Here is a 21,663-nt window from a genome sequence, read left to right as displayed (position 1 = left end):
CACCGGCGGTGTGAAGCCAAAAAGAAGGAGGATGAAGCTCTCCGGCTGTGCCTCCCTAGAAAGCCTCCAGCTCCCTCTCCACCTGCGCAGCGTAAAAGCTTTGCGCAGGCTGCTTCCCAGGGTTCGCAGTTTAAAATTCCTAAACTGCCGAAGTCTCAGCTCGCCCCGGGCCCCCCACCCGGCCGGACCAGCTGGCCTAAGAAACCCGAAGCCTCGGTAACGGCTCCGCCGGCACAGCCCGCGCAGCCCGTCTACAACCAGGCGAGGAAGAAGAAGAGAGCGGTCTGACCGCCCCTCTCTTCACCGGTGATGCAGCTGGATGTTCCCCGTTCTCCAGCTCCACCTGTTCGGCTTTTCAGCGTGCACTTAGGAGCCCACCACGCCCCTATCTCCCGGTTGCCACGGACCGTGCCGGTGCAACCCAGGAGAAGTGGACTGTTGACGACGGAGGGTTTTGCTGTTGCCCCTCTCTCATGTCCACAAGCACGCACAAACACACATATTTTCAGTTCGAAAATAAAAAGTGTCCCACTGTCGTATCCAGGCCGAGGGCCGAGGACGCAGTTCATAAACAAAGCCAAACAAAATGTGAAAATCCAAATAAACAGCGTGGTGGCGACACCCGCTGTCCCCCCTCGGTGGGAAGCCACGGCTTCCTCCGACGCCGGGGTAGTCAGTGCTCCGCCGCCACGCTGTCCTCTCGGGCAGCAAAGTTCAGCGGCACTCGCAGGCTATGGCACTGTTCCACCAAGAGAGGGCGCCTCCGCACCGCGGTGGGAGCCTCTCATGGTGGAGAGGCTGCAAGTGGCATCCACTCTCTCCCTCAGATGGGAGAAATGGGCCGCGCTTGCAGCCTCACCTTGGGTGTTAAAGACGATCACGAGGGGATACAGGCTGCAGTTTGCAGCAGTTCCCCCGCGATTCACCGTTGTAATACACTCACAGGCTCAGGGAGAATCAGCTCGTGTTTTACAGGAGGAAATCCTCTCTCTGTTAAACAAAGGAGCAATTTCTGTTGTACCTCCCGCAGAGAGTCAGAGCGGTTTTTACTCCAGGTATTTTCTGGTCCCCAAACGGGGGGGGAGCGGTATTCGCCCGATCCTGGATTTACGTGCTCTGAACAAATACCTCAGGAAATACAAATTCAGGATGCTGACACATGCATCGCTGCTGCGCCTCGTGCGACAGAGCGACTGGTTCACTTCTGTCGACCTGAAGGACGCGTATTTCCACATCCCAATTTATCCTCCTCACAGAAAGTATCTGAGATTCGCTTTCAGGGGGATCTGTTACGAGTACCGAGTACTCCCCTTCGGCCTGTCTTTGAGCCCGAGGGTGTTTGTGCGGTGCACGGAAGCAGCAATAGCCCCGCTGAGACAGCAGGGCATCCGCTTGGCCACATATCTGGACGATTGGCTGCTGTTGGCACAATCGGAGCAGGAGGCCAGAGCGCACACGCGTATTGTCATACGACACCTAACCGATTTGGGTTTCGTGATAAACGCGGAAAAGAGCATGCTGTCCCCAGCACAGGATATAATCTTCCTGGGATTATTCCTGGACTCGGTGACGTTCACAGCGCGCCTCTCGGCGGACCGAGTGAACGGTTTCAGGGCGTGTCTCGCGCTTTTTCAGCCAGGCAAATCTGTTCAATTCAGATTATGTCTTCGGTTACTAGGACTGATGGCTTCTGCCATTCTCGTAGTCCGTCTGGGACGGCTCCACATGAGGGAGTTCCAACTTTGGGTGGCCTCATGTGGACTGGATCCCGTGCGTCATGGCGCGCGGAAAGTGTTGGTCACACTGGAATGCGTCAGGGCGCTGCGCCCCTGGAGAATCCCGTCCTTTCTGACCCAAGGGGTGCCCATGGGTTCCGTCCTGTCCAGGAAGGTGGTCACTACGGACGCCAGCCTGACAGGTTGGGGCGGGATTCACGAGGGCCGGTCTGTGAGGGGTCGCTGGTGTGTGAATCTTCAGCGTTCTCACATAAATTTTCTGGAGCTTTCGGCGGTGTTCCTCTCCCTGAAACACTTCCTTCCGTCTCTCATGGGTCATCACGTTCTAGTGAGGACGGACAATACAACGACCGTGGCGTATATCAACCGTCAGGGGGGATTACGTTCCCGTCAGTTGCATATGCTAGCACGCAGACTGATCCTGTGGAGCTGCGGTCGCTTCCTCTCCCTGAGAGCGACGCACGTCCCGGGAGTCCTGAACACAGGCGCGGACCTGTTGTCCAGGGGCGCGCCAGTATACGGGGAGTGGACTGCACCCGGAAGTTGTGGAACAGATATGGACCCGGTTCGGTCGGGCCGTGGTGGATCTGTTCGCGTCAAGAGAAAACACGCATTGCCCTCTGTTTTACTCTCTGCGCAGCATGGATGCTCCTCTAGGGGTAGACGCTCTAGCGCACGCTTGGCCGCACGAGCCTCTATACGCATTCCCGCCCCTGGCCTTGATACCCCCCACTCTGTCCAGAGTGAGGGAGCACGGCCATGCACTGATTTTGATAGCTCCACACTGGCCTGCGATGCATTGGCTGGCGGAGATTTATCAGCTGATGTGCGCTCAACCCTGGCAGCTCCCGCTGCGCAGGGACCTGCTATCGCAGGGGGGAGGGGCGATATTCCACCCGCACCCGGAGCGTCTGGCACTGTGGGCCTGGCCCCTGAGTGGTTAAATCTGTCAGCTGTGGGTCTTTCACAGCGGGTTATTTCCACTATACAAAGTGCTCGGGCCCCCTCCACTAGGTCTCTGTATGACTGTAAGTGGAGAGTGTTTGAGGGATGGTGTCACAGAAACGGCCACATCCCTTTTCAGTGTCCTGTGGGGGTGATATTATCATTCCTGCAGGACCTGATTGACAAACATAGGGCTTTCTCCACGGTTAAAGTGTACTTGGCAGCAATCGCTGCCTGTCACGTGGGGTTTGGAAAGCAAACAGCGAGCCAGCACCCGCTGGTTTGCCGCTTTATGAAGGGAGCGCGCAGGCTTCTCCCCGTGTCCAGACCGCTGGTGCCACCGTGGGATCTGGCTGTGGTTCTGGAGGGGCTCAAGGGCCCTCCTTTTGAGCCATTGGAGGGAGCTAGCCTGAAACATGTGTCTCTCAAGACAGTGTTGTTGCTGGCTCTGGCTTCAGCTAAACGAGTCAGCGACATTCATGCGCTTTCGGTTCATCCCTCATGCGCTCAGCTCTTCCCGGGGGATGTGAGGATGATTTTGAAGCCCAACCCGGCTTTTGTGCCTAAGGTGGTGGGCTCATGTTCCCCCATTGACCTTGTGGCTTTTACTGCCTCACCAGGTGGGCAGCGGTCACATGCGTTATGTCCGGTCCGTGCGGTGCGCACTTATATGGATATGACGAGGAGTGTCAGGAGGAGCGATCAGCTGTTCGTCTCCTGGGCTAATCCTCACAAGGGAAAACCTGTCACAAAGCAGCGTCTATCCCACTGGATGGTGGAGGCGATTGCTTTGGCTTATACGAGTCAGGGTTTGCAGCCTCCTGGGGGCCTGCGAGCGCACTCGACTCGGGGCATGGCTACATCCTGGGCCTTATTCAGGGGAGTCTCTGTTCAGGACATTTGTGCTGCGGCGAGTTGGTCCTCGCCTCTCACTTTTGTTCGTTTCTATATGCTGGACGTCTCTGCTCCCTGCGTGGCACGAGCAGTTTTGCTGTCCTGATTTGAACGGAGTAATTTCCCCTGTAGGTTGGTGGACGCTTGATAAGCTTGTCTGGCAATACGGGAGCAACCATATCCCATAGTGAGACATCGAGCGAAATATTATGAAAGAGAACTTAAGGTTATTTACATAACCCCGGTTCTCTGAGTAATATGAGTGAGATGTCTCACCAGACAACCCTTCTTGCTTGGGCGAGTGAGAAGAGGTGCTTATCTTGAATGACGTGGTGCCGTCCGCATGAAGTATTTAAGGTAGGAGGACTCTACCTATGGCGGACGGACACGTTTCACCAGCCAATCAGGATTGGCGTAATGAGATTAATGCTTCTGAGGGCTGCAGCAGGGGCGTGCATCCCATAGTGAGACATCTCACTCATATTACTCAGAGAACCGGGGTTATGTAAATAACCTTAAGTTTGGTGGTTAAACCCTATCAAGTGTTAAGCAAAATAGGGGGTACAATGGTGTTATGAATTATGAATATCCCCCGATGGATTCTAGACACTGGTGGTGGTGGTGGTGAGAGTCTTGAGAAGGCTAAATCTGGACAGCTATAAAATAATTGGATTACGACTGAAGCAGAGTCACTGTGATTGGATAGAGAGAAATGTTGACAAGCCCCTGGTAAGCTGTAGTAGCGGGAAAGATTGAGCAAAGGAACAGAAGAGTGTGAGTACACAGTCTTCCTGACTGAAAATAAGTGCTCGAAAAAAGCTTCATTTTTGAAAAAAAGAAATTTGGAAATAAAATTATTGAATTCTCAACTATTCAAGTACAACAATTATAAGTGACAAGTATCCATTGTTAAGGAAGTTTTTAAAAAGAACCCCCCCCCCCCATTACAAAGTTATTCACACACAGTGGCAAAAAGCAAAATACACAGGTCAAAAAGATTTGAATGGAGAAAGACTTATTATAAGACAAAAACAAAAAACAGACAAAAACAAGCAAGAGCATCAAAAAACATAGCTCAGGAGGAATCCAGACACAATTCTCTTTGTGCAAACATTTAAACAAAAATGCATGGCAGATTTTATTTATTTATTATTATTCACTTTCTTATTTATTACATGAAAGCTTGAAATATTTGGGCAACATGAAGGCATTTTTCAGGGATACAGACCACCGAGCACAGCAGGATTGTTTTCCAGCCTGGAAAGCATAAAAAGACAAGCAATGAAAGAAACACAGTCGCTCTCGGTTTTAGTTCAGGGTCTAAGGCAGATATGCAAAAACTCCCTCAGGGTGGGGTAGATCTGAATGAGTGGGCTGGTGAAGTGCTGATCAGTAATGTCATTAAAAACGCATCATTCTGTACAAGTTAACTGAGTATCATGTAATTATTCAATAGTTGGTGGGTTCATTTCACCAATGCAAAGCTTCGATCTTAAGCGGTTTATGTCCTTAAGAAAAAAAATATCTGCAGAAAAGTGTTTTAAGGTAAGGAACAATGGGAAGGATGAAAAAGAGGTGTTTTAATGTCTCCTTCATTATGCTCAGTCAGCCTTAAAAGCTAACAGATGGATGGACGTGAAGAGAATGGGTAAGGAATGCTGTTCAGCCAGCAGACTGAACACCGAAGGACCAAAAGAATGAAAAAAGAGAGAAATGGATGGATCAAAGAAAGAGCAGAGGGGATCAAACTGGACCAGATGGTCAGGTAAATCTCTTATTTACACGGATAGCCTTTAGTCCAATCTTGTGAGGCACTGTTTCATCATTTAGGAATCAATCATAAGCTCAATGAGTCTAGGTTCAGGATAGCGCAGCAATAGGGATACATTTGTCAGGAGCTAGAAGACTTAAAGAATGATACAAGCAGGACTCAGAGATGCAAATGTTCAAACAAAAAGACAGGAAAGGCAGTACAACTCAAGGCAGATGGTTAAAGGGATCAGCAAAAATCAATCTTAATATCCAGCAGTAACTCTTTGAGGCTTGAAAAGTGGCTTTTAAATGTTAGCTTCCTCTTTCATGGAAATAAAAGACATACAGTGTCAGTAACAGTAAGTAACAGTCAATACAAGATACAGTGGATTTTAGTTATGTGAAAAAAAAACAAAAACAAATCATCTCCAAGCACTGGCAGAGCAGAATCCGAAACAATTGTGATTTATAAAATTGATTGTTCAACGGTCACATTATGACGTTCTATGAGCTCAAAGTGAAGAATAATTGGTGTGCTGTTGTTAAGGAGGAGTAAAAATCAGAGCCCACTTTGCATTGGGATTCTACTGGAGTGCTGTCACTACACCACTTTGGATGTTACATTGAATCCTACAATCATGGAGAACTGGTTTCCCGGGGACTGATTTTAAATTGTGCTCAGGCACGCAAGTCTTCAGTTTTTGCTGGATGACAAGGCAACGTTACATCAATCTACATCGAGCCAAACAGGCTGGACGGGGAGTTCAGCACTAAAAAAAATGAAAATGTCTAATTGACTTTCACAATAAAATGCACCAGATGATTTCATACCTTACTCAAACAACAAGCTGTAATACTTATCAGAGCAAGGCCAGAAGAAAGGAGCTTTATGAGGAAAATGAGATTAATCTATTTTATTTTATTTCATTTCTATATTTTTCTCCATTATGATTTAATAATAATCATAATAATGATGATAAATTATTATACTTTTTTCATAATTTATTTTTTATTCATTAATTTGGATAACTGGAATGCAAGCAACCTTTAAGGCTTTTTGTTAACATGCAAACAAATAATCAGTTCAGCCCTAAATATTTCTTACCCTGCATTCTTAATTTTTATTCAATTTATTTACTTTTTGCATCAACTTTTTTGCAGCCTTTCAATTTCTTGGGTTGAAAATATAAGGTTAAGTTTTTTTTTTGTTTGTTTGTTTTTTTTTTTTTTTGTTATCTCACATTTTAAATTTTCATAACATTTTTTTTTTCCCAGAGCAAGACAGTTGCAATCCAGTGCAACTCCATTGTACCCAGTTTTCATCATCAATGACTTGGTAAGACTCAAAGTCTTTGGCCTTTTTCTATTTTTTTATTCCACATAAACAAACAGCACATATATTTCCCAAGATTCCAGATGAAATACCTTTAAAGCACATCAGCATAGTATTGGATAGTTAGCATAACTACATACATTCAGTTGGAAACTAAAAGAACTACCAGGAATCAGGGTCAATATGAGACACATTACCTTTCTTGTTAGAAGTCTGAATAAATGCAGCTCTGGAAGCTTTATTGTTTTCACAGCTCCCTCTGTCCCTGTCATCATTAAGGATGCAGTTTAATAGAACATAACACAAAACTGGAGCTCTGTTTGCCATTTATCCTACTTTTAAAAGCCCTTCAACCAATTTCCTCACACAGATGGTGCAGCAAATGCGATCAGGGATATCAGCTCAATTGTCTCAATCACTCAGCAGCCATTTCCAACATATAAGAGCTATTTTCCCAGTGAGAAGAAAATATGAAACAAAACAGGCTCTTATTGCATCCTCTTAAAATCCAATAGCTGGTATGAAATTGAACATCGCTTCAGAGTGGATCTGAGGAGCATATTCTCTTGTTTCATGTTTGCTGACTTGAATTACCACTTGAAGAGCATAAAAATCTCTCATTACCAAGTGGAAATCAAATATTTATGTCACTTGGATTGAAGCTGCTCAGGCATTTTGATTACAGCAATTAAAAATGAAGGGGTAATTATTCATTTTGTGCCTTTTGTTTGCTACCACCTGCTTCTCTCATGTCCATTGTCAGCACACAGGCTGGAAACATTTCCCTGAGGTATTTTACAGTGTTTATTTCCCGATAACTGGAGTGTAATTTTTTTTAAATTAACCATTGATCACGGAGGTAAAGGAGAGTGGTATGGAGTGGTATTGGGCTTGTAATCTGAATATGAATGAAGTGTCGGATCAATGAGTGACCCCTGCAGCATGCCTATACAGGAGTTCCTAAACACGTGCAGCTGATAAGAAGAGATGAACATGTGAAGTGTGCGGTACACAAAGATTCAACCTGCACAAGCATTTCTTTCACTTTTAAGCTCTTGTGCAACTGTATTTTATTCCAAAGTGAACACATAAGACAGATAATTCAGAAAACTCATATTTTTACATTCCTCTTTTCACTCTAAAACTGTGATCATAAAGCTAAACATTGTTGTGTGACCTACACAAAATTATACGAACACATTCTGTTCACAGATTTTACACAGCATAAAAAAAGTGTTAAACTAAAATCACAAAACTTGTGTAACCACCACACACAAACAATCAGGCCACCTGTACATCTATTGGTGTTTTTTTTTTTTTTGTTTTTTTTTTTACATTTTGTCCAATTGAAGGGCACCTGGTAGGACTCTGTTTTATCACCTTCAGATTAAATGAATAAATAAATAAAAACGAGTGAGAAAACTAACACCTCTTCATAAATTAGATGCTGTTATTATCCAGTACTTTCCGGTTCAACTTATCACCTAAGTAATCATCACGCAACACTGAAGATAGTTGTCAATGTTTACCAACTGTTTTGCTTTTTTTCTGACACCTGAGTGAATACCCAGGTACATTTTCCAACATATGGGGTAAGTCTTCTTTGCTTGAATGTTATCTTTTACGCTTTTTGTTTGATGTCTTTGTCCTGCAGTTATATTTATCACTTTAGGGCTGGTGAATTTCCCTATTGCTCTTTGAAGATCTGACAGATGTTTTGTCTGTCCCTCAGTCTCTATCAGTGCTACACGTAGTACAGGCAGCTTATGTCACGCAAATTTATAAATCTGAAACATTTTGAATATTCAAACCACCTCACTTGCTCCTCTTTGATGTGCGGCATAAAATGCTGCAGGTGAGGCTTCCTGCTGTGCACACTGAGTGAGTGGCTGCAAAACATTTGATTCTAAACCAAAAGAGTCTGTTAACAAAATGATGAAAACTTACATCACTGAACATTTTAAGCTGAGAATATGGTGCCAATTTAATTTACCAAAAAAAAGAACTATGCCAAAACCAGCCTAAAGAAAATCTTTCAGAAGAAAATAAAGGAATAGATCTGAAGAAAGGGTCCCATATCTAATAAACACATGCCTTTGATTAAAAACACAAGTGTTATCCTTCATGTGTAAGTTCATTCTGTGGAACTGACACTTAGTGACGTGTTGTCTGTGAACGATTCATTCACAATGAACAAATCATCTAAACGAACTGAACTGAATCATAAACTGAAAAGAGTCATTCATTTCGCAACTTCAGTTGTGCTCCCCTCACTCCAGACCATAAGAGTCGCCCAAACACACCCTCCCTACCCATGATCCATACTAATTAAAACAAGGATGGAATTGGTCAGGAGACCTGTGTCGCTCAAGCCTGCTCCTACATCTCCATCTAATGTCTCCAAAATCCAGAAAGTAGCATATATTTTATGAAACATTTGGGTGTCGTGTCAATGTATGTGTTTTTAAAACTGTTAATATCCAAATGTTGTCAATATGATTGTGTTTCAGTCAGTACAGTGTGTGTAACTGGTCGAAGTACGGAAAAAAAAAAAAAGAAAAAAAAAAGAACAAAAAAACGTAAGTAGATTACAGCTATATTTGACAAAAACAGGGATTACTTTCGCAGAATTACATTTTGAAATCAAATGCAGCAGACACATGCACAATAAGCACACATTACGACCCTTTACGACGCAACACCACAACAAACCAACACTTGAAGCAACCCCCCACGTAGCTTCAAGCCGTATAAAAATATAACGTATCCTAAAGCTGTTGATATTTATGGCCACAGCCAGGAAAAAAAAAAAAAAAAAAAACCTTCGCTGTGTGGAAACTGCAGCATTTTTTTTTAAAGTTTAAATTAGAAAAGACAAACAACCAAGTTCTGTCATCATCCAGCTACTCCACATTAAACTTGAAATAAAAAATCTACAGTTGCGAAGACAAACTGCTTACGTTTGCTGAAATACACTGAAATCCAGTTAGCTAAAGTTCAGGTTTGTTAGCTTGCTGACCTGTCGATAACCACTGTACTGTGTGGACACATGGTTTGTTAAAAAATACGGTTGATGCTCATAACCCATGTACTAAAACAGAGCCTTGTCTGTTTGCCTTGAGAATCCTAGGATCCTAGGAGCTAGGTTGTCGGGGGCTGCCCCTGGCAGACATGGCAAACATGTCCTAGGGGAGGGTTCAGACAGAGTGTAACTCACACAGACCCCCCAGGCCTGGGGGTAGGGCTTGATGGCAAGCGCCTAGTGGCCGGGCCTGCTCCTATGGGGCCTGGCCAGGCACAGCCTGAACGTGGCACCCCCTTCCAGTGGGCTCACCACCTGCAGATAAGGCCATAGGGATTGGGTGCAGTGTGAGTTAGGCGGCGGCCGAAGGCAGGGACCTTGGCGGACTGATCCGCGATCCTCCAGCAGAAGCTAACTCTAGGGACGTGGAATGTCACCTCTCTGGCAAGGAAGGAGCTTGAGTTGGTGCGCGAGGTTGAGAAATTCTGGATGAATATTGTCGGCCTCACCTCGACACATCTTCACCTCTCTCTGGATCTGTTTGCAGCTGAGTGTGAAGTGGCTGGGATGAGAATCAGCACCCCCAAATCTGAGTCCATGGTCCTCAGCTGGATAAGGGTGGAGTGCCCTCTCCGGGGTCGGGGATGAGATCCTGCCCCAAGTGGAGGAGTTTAAGTACCTTAAATAGGGTGAGAAGTTCGGCTATCTGGGAGGAGCTCGGAGTAAAGTCGCTGCTCTTCCATGTTGAGAGGAGCCCGATGAGGTGGCTCGGGCATCTGATGAGGATCTGATGAGGATGCCCCCTGGACACCTCCCTGGTGAGGTGTTTGGGGCACGTCCCACCGGAAGGAGACCCAGGACACGCTGGGGAGACTACGTCTTTCGGCCTGAGAATGCCCTGGAATCCCCTGGAAAGAGCTGGAAGAAGTAGCAAGGAAGAGGGAAGTCTGGGCTTCCCTGCTTAGGCTGCTGCCCCCGCGACCCGACCCCAGATAAGGGACGAGAGAAGGATGAATGGATGGGTTTTGAAAAAGGAGAACATTTTAAGTTTACTTTGAAAAAGCATATTTTAACTTTGTAAACAATGTAGTTTTTCAGCCAAATACTTGGATAAATTAGACTCAGTACTGCCTGAATTTGCTTTATAGTTTTAATATTATTTTTTTCCTTTATTAAGATTCAGTATATGGGCATCAGATTTGTTAAAAATACTGTTGGTTGTCTTAGTCCATGTGTTCAACTTAAACAGCATTTCCTGTTCACAGCGTAAAAGGAGATTTTAACATTTTATGCTTCTCCTGATAAAATACACTGAGTAAATGACATATATTTTATATTATCTAGTCTTTATGTGCATGTTTGATATTGAAGTATTCCAAAAGTAACTTAAAGTAATCAGGTACATTACTTCAATATTATTTTACCATGTAAACAGGAATAACAGTGTTTGCTCACACATGTAAACAGGTTTTTCCAAATGTTACACAAACCAGGTTAGACCTTAACCTAAATATTGGCTGCATGTAAACTTAGCACTGACTTGTCAGTATGCAAAACAATGTCATTGTAAAGGCAGTTACTGTACCAACCAACAAAAAACATCCCCGATGTGTGGATGTCAGTGCTGATTTACATATAAATTTGTGTTCATTTTAAAATACAGTTTTGGTTGATTATTAAAGACATAATTTGACACTGAGGGTGCACTGATGAAAAAAGAAAAAAACAGTGGACCAGGAGGGTCATGTGGGTTTGGGGTAACACTGGGACGTCCTTATTGGCGAGTTTATAACTATTGTCAGTCTACATCTACAGTCCATCCCTTTTCTCTTTTCTTTTCTTTCTTCCTTTTTTCAGGGAAATTGCACTTTTTCTTCCTCAGTATTTACCACAAAAACACAAAGGTCAGTAATATTATTTTAAATATGACATATTTTGTGTCTTAATCTGTGGAAATTGATGGGCTTTGCGAAACGAGATCCAGCATTGAGGTCTTGTAGTTTAGAGGGAACAGAGATAAGCACAAATACTTTCATACTTTCTGTGCAGAAACAATTTGCAGAGCAATTTTCTGTGCTCCTCTACCTTACCCTGACACTCAGAGTCCCCATGATCTAATAGAAATCCATACACTATACCAGTTTCTGCACTGTTATGATAACATAGCATGAGATAACTTAAGGGCCCATATAGCTGCACAAGTGTGCAGTCATCTTAAAGTGTTTCACCAGATAACAGACAGAAAGCGGTTATTTCCTGTCCTGCTCTGTGCCGTTTCCTCTGTGAAATGTAATCCAGCTCATTTCCACCTCCTGATAATATTACCTTGTCTGAATTACAAACTGACATGTTCAGCTCACCCACGAGCAAAAGGGCAGTAAATGATAGTAGAATGCTTGGCGGATGGAGTCCCACAGGCGCGCACACAGCAGACTTCTCTTTAATTCGTATTGACTTTGTCTTTACAACTGTCGTGAACTAATTTCATGCTTGGCGTGACTCTTTTTCTCACGCCGACTCCTGCTTGTGGGTACGTTGCTGAGGAAATAAAGCAAGAAAACAGAATGTCTGATGATCTGATGCTGCTGGACCATAGATGTTCAAATGTAACATCATCCAGGGGTATAAAGGGATAACACTGCGGTGTCTGTTGGAATGAATGTAAGTTATCTAAAAAACTAAAACAATCAGGAAAGTCTGTTTGAAGGATAACCCCTATTAAATGGATGTCATCTGATTCAGGAGGAGGGAAGACAGACATATGTATAGATTTCTTTTGATTCAAAAGTCCAAAATAACATAAAAATAACATTAAAAAAGTCACATTCAGAGATTAAGAAACTCTACTGGGAAATCAGGACGTGGTTTAGCAGTTACATGTTGGTTAACAAGCAGAAACAAACAAATCTTTCAAATGGCAAGTCTGTAATAGAGTTCTTCAGCCAGGTGACGGCTCTGGCGCATCTTAAATATGTAAGCTAACCACAGACTGTGTAAGGCATAGGCTGCTTTCCAAACCACCTACTACATACTACATGTGAATGTAGTACGTACTACACACTACCTACTGCTTTTGCTTGTAGTATGTCTGTTCTGTTGGGTCTGTTTTGTAGTATACTACTCTGGTTTCCGGTATCAGAAGCGGAGCTACAGGTGATAGTTTCTTTTTTCTTTTTTCCCCTTTTTTATAAATGTGTGAAACAATCTATGGGCAGATCCCGGCCTTTTAGTTATATTGTTAATCATATCACAGAATCATCATACTTGATTTCTAATCTTACACCAGAAGTTTTATCGTTTACTGAAACAAAATTGAAAGGGATTTTTATTTTTACAGCTGATGGACAAAACCCTTCTATATAATCTATGTATGGTTTATAAAGCGGTTTATATGGGCTTTCATGCATTTGTGGAAGTAAACAACTTTTTTACAACTAGAAGTGACGAGATTTACTCATATTTCTTCACATAACTTCACTTCTATCTCACGGACCGTCTGATGTTAGTGTTGTGTTGTAATTATTATGCCGCCTTATTCCAGTAGATGGCGGTAATTCACTGAAACCTGCCACCTGCATTGACAAACAGTATTAGCGCCGTGCATTGTAGGAAACAGTATGCCAGGTAGACTGGTCTGTCACATACTGAGAAATTTTCCTGGATCAGTAGGACATCCAGGGATTTTTAGTATACTGCAGATTTTGCAAGTTTGTGCATACTACCTACTACATACTGAATCTCAGCCAAAGTAGTGGGCGGTTTGGAAAACAGCCAAAGTCTCCGTGGTGTCACCCATCTGCTTCTGAAGAAGAGTTTTAAAGCATGTCGCCAACTGGTGCCAAATTGGATATGATGAACTCAACCTCTCATCAGGTCAGAACTAAAACAATCCTGATAGGTTGAGCATGGTCTCCACTAGTTCTCTTAAGATGTCACAGGACCTTCAGTAAATCAAGGTGGAGCCTGCATGGATCAGACATGGCTGTCCAGCACAGCCTGTAGACCCTCAATGCATGATAATCTAGAGGCTAATTCCACACCTTAAACTTACTGTTGTGTCCCACCAAGGCATCTTCTTCCATCATTAAACTTGCAGGTATAAATTCAAATTTGAGATAGCTGTAACACTGTGCTAATGAAAAAAAATATTTCAGAATGGAACACAATAAGGTCTAACAAAAGCTCTGCAAAGCTCTGGGAAGTATCATTCAACACCGTGTTCATCCGTTTGACACAAGCTTTGCTTCTTAAGCTGTTACATGTCAGAGGTATTGTATTACAGTTAGCCCTGTCTGCCATCTCCCTTCCAGCTAACTGCTTCTTTGCCAAGGCCAACTATTAGCATCAACCCTTGCCTGTCCTGATACTGGTGATGGTATAGATTGACCGCTGCAGGGCTGAGAGGTGGGGGGTCAGAGCTGGAGCCGTACAGTGATGGGAGCACAGTGAGGGAGATGTGTAGCCTGTCGGACCCACGCTACATGAAATGTTTATACCTCTGGAAGCCTGGAGTGATGGGAAGACAGATAGAAATGGAGTGAAGGGGCAGCATGAGGGCTTTGAACTGCTGGAAGGGAAATGGAGAGAAAGAAAGACAAGGTCAAGAGCCTCAGAGGCAACCAAGAGAAAGAGCTTCAGTTACTTCTTTATCGCGTGTTGACAGCATGAGAGTAGCATGTAAAATGTCCAGAGACAAAACAAAGAAAACTCTTTTGCAACAGAGTTTAGTCCTCGTAGATATGACAAGATTAACACGTTATACAGGAGGAACATGATTAAGAGAGAGGGAGAGTGATGACCAAAGCTTGATTTACCAAGTCCCTTATAACAGCAAACATGTTCAAGGCATGCCTGAACCAGCCCCAAACATGAGATACTGTTTTTAGAAACTTGAGATATCTCAACTGGTCTCCATTCTTCAATAATGATGTACTACTGAAGTAATGAGGGACTATGAGCTCTTTAAAGAGTGGCATTGGGTTTGTCCCTGAATAATGGGTGTAAAGTAGCTGGGTGTCCATACTAAATGTGAGCTCATTATCAGCCGTCTACATTTTCATATCTTGCATTGTTCCCTGAGGCGGGTCTCAAACACCAAGGTCTCCCCCTACAGGCCTCAAGTGGGCTGTCCAGTCAGGGGGAGGGGGGTTTGTGGGGTGAGGAGCCTTAAAGAGACAGCAGCTAAAATGAAGCATGCCAGGACAGGCTGAAACAAGATTAATAACCTGTATGAGAAAAATATATATTTTTGAGCTGTAAATCATTTAAAGCTACTACTGAGGTACCAGAGGGACAGTATAGAGCTGAAAAAAAGCACAGCCTCTCTTTACAGTATGAAAGCACCTAACTGATACATAAGCATGTGAGTACTTAATAGGAGGAATGAGATTCAAGGGGATATTCATTCTTAGCCAACTAGTTTTGCAGGAAAAAGACTTATTTAAAGCAGTCTTGGCATTTTAGTAGTTTGCTAATCCATGTTTTTGAATGCTTTTAAAAACATTTACTATTGCTTAAAGGACTTTCTAATCTTTCTGCAGAGCAAAAGTGGCTACTCTTCTGTCACACAGTGAAAGGCTTAGTATTTGTGTTCAAAATGTTTACTTGCAATCAACAACTGAGAGTCATCTCATTGTAGCCTTTTTATCCTAATCACAGGTTTTCTAGTTTCCATTTAAACCCCTGTGCATCCATGTGGAATCACTGGTGTGTTTCAGGCCTTCACTTAGCCTCTTTAAAGCTTTATTCTGGTCTTGTGGTGTTAAGCCCTAATTTACTTATCTTACAGCCTCTTTTCCCTTTGACACAACTATGGGCAATGTTTTGGAGCCAAGGCACACACACACACACACTTGCTCATGTCAAAACAGATGCAGAGTCATACACATTCATTCAACCTTACAAAAAAGTCCACGCACACTGAAAGCAGACAGCCTCGTTGACACGTTCACAGACAGAAACATTTTCAGTTCTTTGCTGAGAAGAGCTGAGGAGAATCCTGAAATATTTAGTTCAAAGAGAATTAAGGTTACTTTTGTCAGCAGCATGCTTTGTACTGCCAACATCAAACTTTTATCTTTCATTGCCAGAGGGCAGACTGTGAAAACAAATTCAAGCTCTGAAAGCCATTCAGATGTTTCCCCCAAAGGTAACAGTCCGTACTTGACTCGAAGGTTTGGTCTGTTCAGATGTTCTCATGGTTCACATGAGGATTTTGCCAGCTGGGGAATATTTTCTAATTTTCAAAGTTCACTTACTGTTTTCTGTCTAAAAGGTTTTTTTTTTTTTTTTTTAACCACTTGAGACCCAGTGTCCACATATGTGGACATTGCATTTCTGCCTCTCATGCCCATGATACTTCATTTTTTAAAACTTTAACCTATTAGCCACATTTAGGGACACTGCCCTCACCATCTTTTGGTAAAATCACAACATTACACCCGTTTCAGTTAAAAAACAATGTATTTAGGTACTCCTAACACTTAATAGGGAACAAATAATCAAACTTCATGTACAAAGACCAATGGCTACCTCTGTAGCCATTATGCCTGAAATACACTGGGTATGTCTGCAGTGCGACCCCGTTGCACCAAGTCTTGACTGCTCTTGTCAACTCATACTGGCTGAATGCTCAGTCCGCCAAGCTGTGTGACTGACAGACAGCTGGAGTCACGAGACTGAGGAATTCCCTCACTTCCCACTCAATTGATAAGTCTCTCTTCATTCATGTTGGGCTGTAAAACCTTAAACCTGTTGACTCCTGGTCGTCGTAGTCAAGCTAAACACGAACTGATTAGTCACTTGGTGTTTTTAGGTAGTTTCCAGTCACAACTTCCTGCTAGATCTTCCCTACGCTGAATTTATGGCTCACATGCGTCTATCAAATATAGGATGGCTGCGTATTACCTGCAACATGACGGACCAGCCACTCAGATGTACTGCAACAGAACTGATCCAGTGGGAGTTGACACAATAATTTGAATGAAATCTATTTGATCCGTTTGCTGTAACGGAGATGCACTGCAGACGCATCCGGTGTATTTCAGCAGTTACAATATTGGTAAATTCTATACAATGAGACATTGAAATATCTCTTACTGAAAAACCTTCAGTGCTCCTTCAGTAGAGCTCCATCCCTATACGTTGTGCATCAGAGCTTAAAACTTGTGGCATAAACTTTTTTTTTTTTTTTTTTTTGGGAGGGGGGGGTTCAAACATTACATTAAAGGTGTTTTCTGGCAAAAAGTGATAAACCTCTGTAGTTGAATAGAAAATCTTTGTTTTATAAAATAAATACTATTCAAAAAATATGTTGTGTCTCTCAGCAGGTGCCATAAAAGTCATCCCATGATATTATCTATCCAAAATACCACAGGAGACACTGCAGAAGCAGCTCACACAGACATCATTCAACTCACCACATAATGTTTTATTAAAAGCACTTCCAGTCTAAATTTTCTGCATTAGTAGCACACAAATGTCACTGTATGATGGAAGAATTAATGCTCTTGTTTTGGAATGGCCTTTTGAGACTTTCCATTAGACTCCCTTTTTGGAAAGCACTCCATTTTTACATCCTGTACAAGTAAAGCCCAGAACAAAGCTCAGAAGGAGACACATTAATGCTGACCCCCTCTACCCTTCCTCTGAACGCTGTGGTTCAGGAGACAACATCACTGTGACGGCTAAAAGCTCTTTCCTTTAAAGAAAAGCTCAGAGTTGAGAAAAGCCAAAAGCTTTTATTAAAGCAACTAGAAGGTATTAAAGCATGCATGAGTCTCCTCCTCTTAGTTTGTATCTATCCAGCAATCCTTCTATGCATTTAAGGTCACTTAGGTCGAACCGACAGTAGAGTAAGTAAAGGATCCAAAAAAATCCTTCCCTCAATCGCCTTTTATAACTTCCTCCACAACACATTTTGTATGATTGTGTCTTTGGATGTGCTTAAATTTTATAAGGGCTTTTATCAAAGAGATGCTATTAATAGGTCAGCATAAAGTGCAGCAGTCAGCCACAGTCAGTTTTTCATATGATGGGGAAAATGCAGTGCAGCAACACAGCACTCCCTGTAGCCCAGAGAGGATTTCCCATTGACCCCCCATTACAACTTATGACTGTTTAAAAACCCAAATATTGGACATACAACCATATAAATTTACTCTTTGTATCATGACTTCTTTGAAGTGTAAAACGTGATTTTAACACAGAAATAAAATCTGTTAGGAGCTTACAGGACACCCGTGGGTGAATAGAAGGTGTCACTGATACATGTACCATGGGCCACATTTTACTGAAGGGTGTCACTACTGGTGTTGCAGGAAGGACGATGGAGCCCAAGCACAGATGGCTACAGGTAGACAAGAAGACAGGGGCAATTTATTAAGGACAGATGAGTGACAGGCAGCTTTGGCAAAAAGACAGGCCTTTGAAAAAAGAATGGTAGGGATAAACAGGCCAGTTAGTTGGCGGGCAGGCAGAGGAAATTTTTATTAAAGGAGGGATTTCCTGGACCCAAACCATTTTTTGAAGCAGGCTGTAAATATGTCTATTTTGCTGTAAACATCAGCTTTTTAAATTGGTGTGTATGTGGTTTCTGCGGCCAGCCTCAAGTGGAATCTCAAACTCCTTCCCAAAAGCATCAGGCACGTTTTTTTTTATCCCCAGTAACTCCAACAGCAAATGTAGTCCTTTAAAGACGCCATGAGGAGGATCTGTATTAATTGGACTCCCTTGCCACCTTGCGGCCCATAGTCTTCGCTCACTGTTGTAAATAACGTCGTGAGGCGTGTGTTTGTTTCGGAATTGGAATTTGAGAAAAGAGATTTTCTTTGTTAGACAACTTTTTCCTGGATTCAACACACTAAAGTAAGGGATTTATTTGCACAGATACATAGTGCTACGATTTGAAAGAGTCATCAAGCCGGCTATATGTTGCTCCGACATATCTGTAGGCTAACGTGACAACGAGTAACCACTATCAGATTGTAAGTAGCTTAGTAGCCGTTTATATTTAGAGCAGCTGGCAGCCTGGGGCTCTAAGACTTGTCCGTTAGTGCATCCTGGTTAGCTATGTCCTGCCAGTCATCTACCAAGCAGAGCTAACGTAACCTCACTCTTCATTTTATTGATATACTCAAGTTTGAACAGACCACTGCAGAATGACTGCTGTATGTTGGTGGAATAAACATTAACACAAACAGCCTCACCCCTGTGTTATAGAGTAAGCCAAGCTAGAGGCTAATTAGCCCATAGCTCAGGCTGTATCACTCTCCTGTCTAGCTTTATTCTGCTCTTCTGTATTTTTTCTGTCTGACAGTCAGGCTTCAGTGTCCACCATCACTACAAAATTAATCAAATTGTTTTCAGTAGAGAAAAAACACAGATCTTTGTGTTTTCTCTTCACTACTGAACTTTGTCAGCCGCCATGGTGTTATCACAAAGACCTTGACGTGTCGTAAATCAATCCAGTCCTGGTCGACCCGAACTGGAAGCTAAGAGGCAGCAGTTTAAAATAACCTGTAACCAGCAACACTTACGCTGATAATCTCATTTAAAAAATTGTGGATTACGATCAGGCATATATCTAGAAGGGAGACTTTGAATATCACTTTCAAACTCCTCACGGCCCCTTTAAAAGGTACAGTTCTATGTTTTTGGGCACAAAGAACTTAAAATGTTCAAAGATCACTGCCTCAGTTATTCACCTTGCATTTATTCTCCTCAGCTAAGAGGTCTATACTTCAAAAGGTCTTGAGCAGCATGAAATGAAGTTATAATGGTAACATAATTTTATATATACAGGAGTCAGAACAAAGGCCTCTTAAAGAGAGTGTGGAAGAGTGTGTACATTTTGTACATAAGTGAAAATTCATTATGGCTGATCAAAGTGGAACCAGAGGGGGTGAAAGTAAGAGGAGAGACCAAAGGATGATGCAAACATCATGGCCTTTCATTTGCTCATGGAGACAGTCACGATGAGAAATGTATCCAAAGCCACACAACCCCATGGACCACTACAAATGTCATCATCATTATCACATTGGTAAAGAGAGGAAGAAACAAACCAATTCTTTACAGTTCCTGTGGTTTAAAACTTATACAAGTTTTTGTGAAGTCATCAGTTAGTGCTGTAGCCTCACAGCAAAAAGTTCACCAGTTTGATTTCCAGCTTGGCCGGTGGGCCTTTCTGTGTGGAGCTTGCAGATTCTCTGGCTTCCTTCCACAGCCCAAAAAACATGGAAAAACATGCATGTTAATTGATCATTCTAAACTGTCCGTAGGTGTGAGTGTATGCGTGAATGGTTGTCCATGTGTCAGCCCTGTGACTGACTGGGGATCAGTCCAGGATGTACCCCGCCTCTCGCCCGATTACAGCTGGGATAGGCTCCAGTCACCCATGACCCTGAACAGGATAAGCGGTTCGGACAATGAATGAATGAGTCTTCTGTACTGTCTGTGACTGTTTATGAAGCACCTTGGAGCACAACTTATTATGCTGTTATAGCGCTAAATGAATCACTTAAACTATATAATAACTGAAGTTTAATTGGACAAAGTCTACAAACACTTTTACCAACAGCCACACAATGCAACAGTCAATTTTTTACTAACTTATAAAGGGCTGATGTTTGCACTGCAGACATGCTATATTCTGAAAAACTGCAGGCTGTAATGGTCACAAACTTTTCATGTGGGTAACATAATCAGTAATGTTACCCAAGGAATTTAAAATAACCTACATTCACTTGATAAATGTAAATTACTATTTTGATTTATTTATAGGATTTGATAGCTTTAGCCCACCACACAAAGAATCTTCTTAGATTAGTTTAGTAGTCAAAGTTTAATATCAAATTTTAAGTTCATTTCACATTTTGATCCAACGTGGAGGTTGTTTCAACAAGTCTTGTGACGAGAAGGACGGGTCACAAACAGGGAAACTAACAAAAGAAAATCTGCACCTTAGCACAAAACAAAAACAAGGCATTTGGGGTCTAATAAGGTGGAGTGGAGGTGTCACTCTCTACAGCCACCCACTGAATCTAATGAAAGAGTAGACAAACTAAAGGAAAAAAAGCCTTCGAAAAAAAGTGGAATCCCTTGGTGGAGAGATAACTGCAAAACGAATCTCTCCTTAGGCCATGTCCACTCGTAGCCGAGTATTTGGGAAACCTCATATGTTTATATACGTTTATGCCTGTCATCTACACGAAACAGCAGCTTTATGTCACCAAAAATGATGCTTTCTGAAAGCTCTAGCCAAAGTGAAGATTTCAGAAAACCCAGGCTGCATGGTTTCATGTGGACACCAGCAAACTGAGTTTTTGGTTCTCAAACGTCGTACCTTAATGACAGGGCTTATTCTGATTGGCTGACACAGGTTTTTACATTTGGAAAACACTGCCATGATGGGTTTGGCATGCTTTGAGTCAGACTTATTGGCAGATTTACCTGCTGCATGTGGAAAAAAGTATTTTTAAAATGGGCAGGCGGGGGGGGGGGGACTGTTTTTTGAAAATACCCAGCTATGTGCAGACATGGCCTTAGAGAGCAACTCTCCCAAATCTCTCACGTAGACCCTCTTTCCCTCAACACCCAGACACACACTCCCAAACCATTCATTCCACAAACCAAGAGAAACCAACTGAAGGTGTTGGCTCTTTGGTGTCACACACCTAACTGAGGGAAAGAGCCTCCTTTTATAGACTCCCCAGGCTGATGAGCAGCAGCTGGGTGTACTGAGGACAGGTGAGCTGAGTGAGAGCTCGTTAGGAGAGCTGGAGGTCAGAAAACATCTCCATCTGTAACAGTGGATTTCTTTTTTTTTTTTTCCTAACATTATTATTATTATTTTATATACGATTTTACAGCAAAGAACACTAACATTGTGCAATTTTTAAGGTATTGTAACTACTTTTTTTTTTAAATCTTTGCCCTCAACATGATGCCAGCTAGTCTTCATGTGGACTGCCTGATTCAAA

The 21,663-nt window shown here is 42.8% G+C and overlaps 1 pseudogene; it reads left to right on the top strand.

Moving 5' to 3' along the window:
* The first annotated feature begins 309 nt into the window (after positions 1-309).
* On the top strand, positions 310-2,783 carry LOC141795295 (uncharacterized; annotated as a pseudogene).
* The last annotated feature ends 18,880 nt before the right edge of the window (positions 2,784-21,663 follow it).

This window comes from Halichoeres trimaculatus, unplaced genomic scaffold (assembly GCF_033239565.1).
Source record: "Halichoeres trimaculatus isolate MK-OKI-2021-1 unplaced genomic scaffold, fHalTri1.1 fHalTri1_scaffold_8, whole genome shotgun sequence".
NCBI classification, from domain to species: Eukaryota; Metazoa; Chordata; class Actinopteri; order Labriformes; family Labridae; genus Halichoeres; species Halichoeres trimaculatus.
The sequence above is the reverse complement of the archived record's forward strand: the minus strand, read 5'-3'. Positions and strand labels throughout refer to the sequence as shown.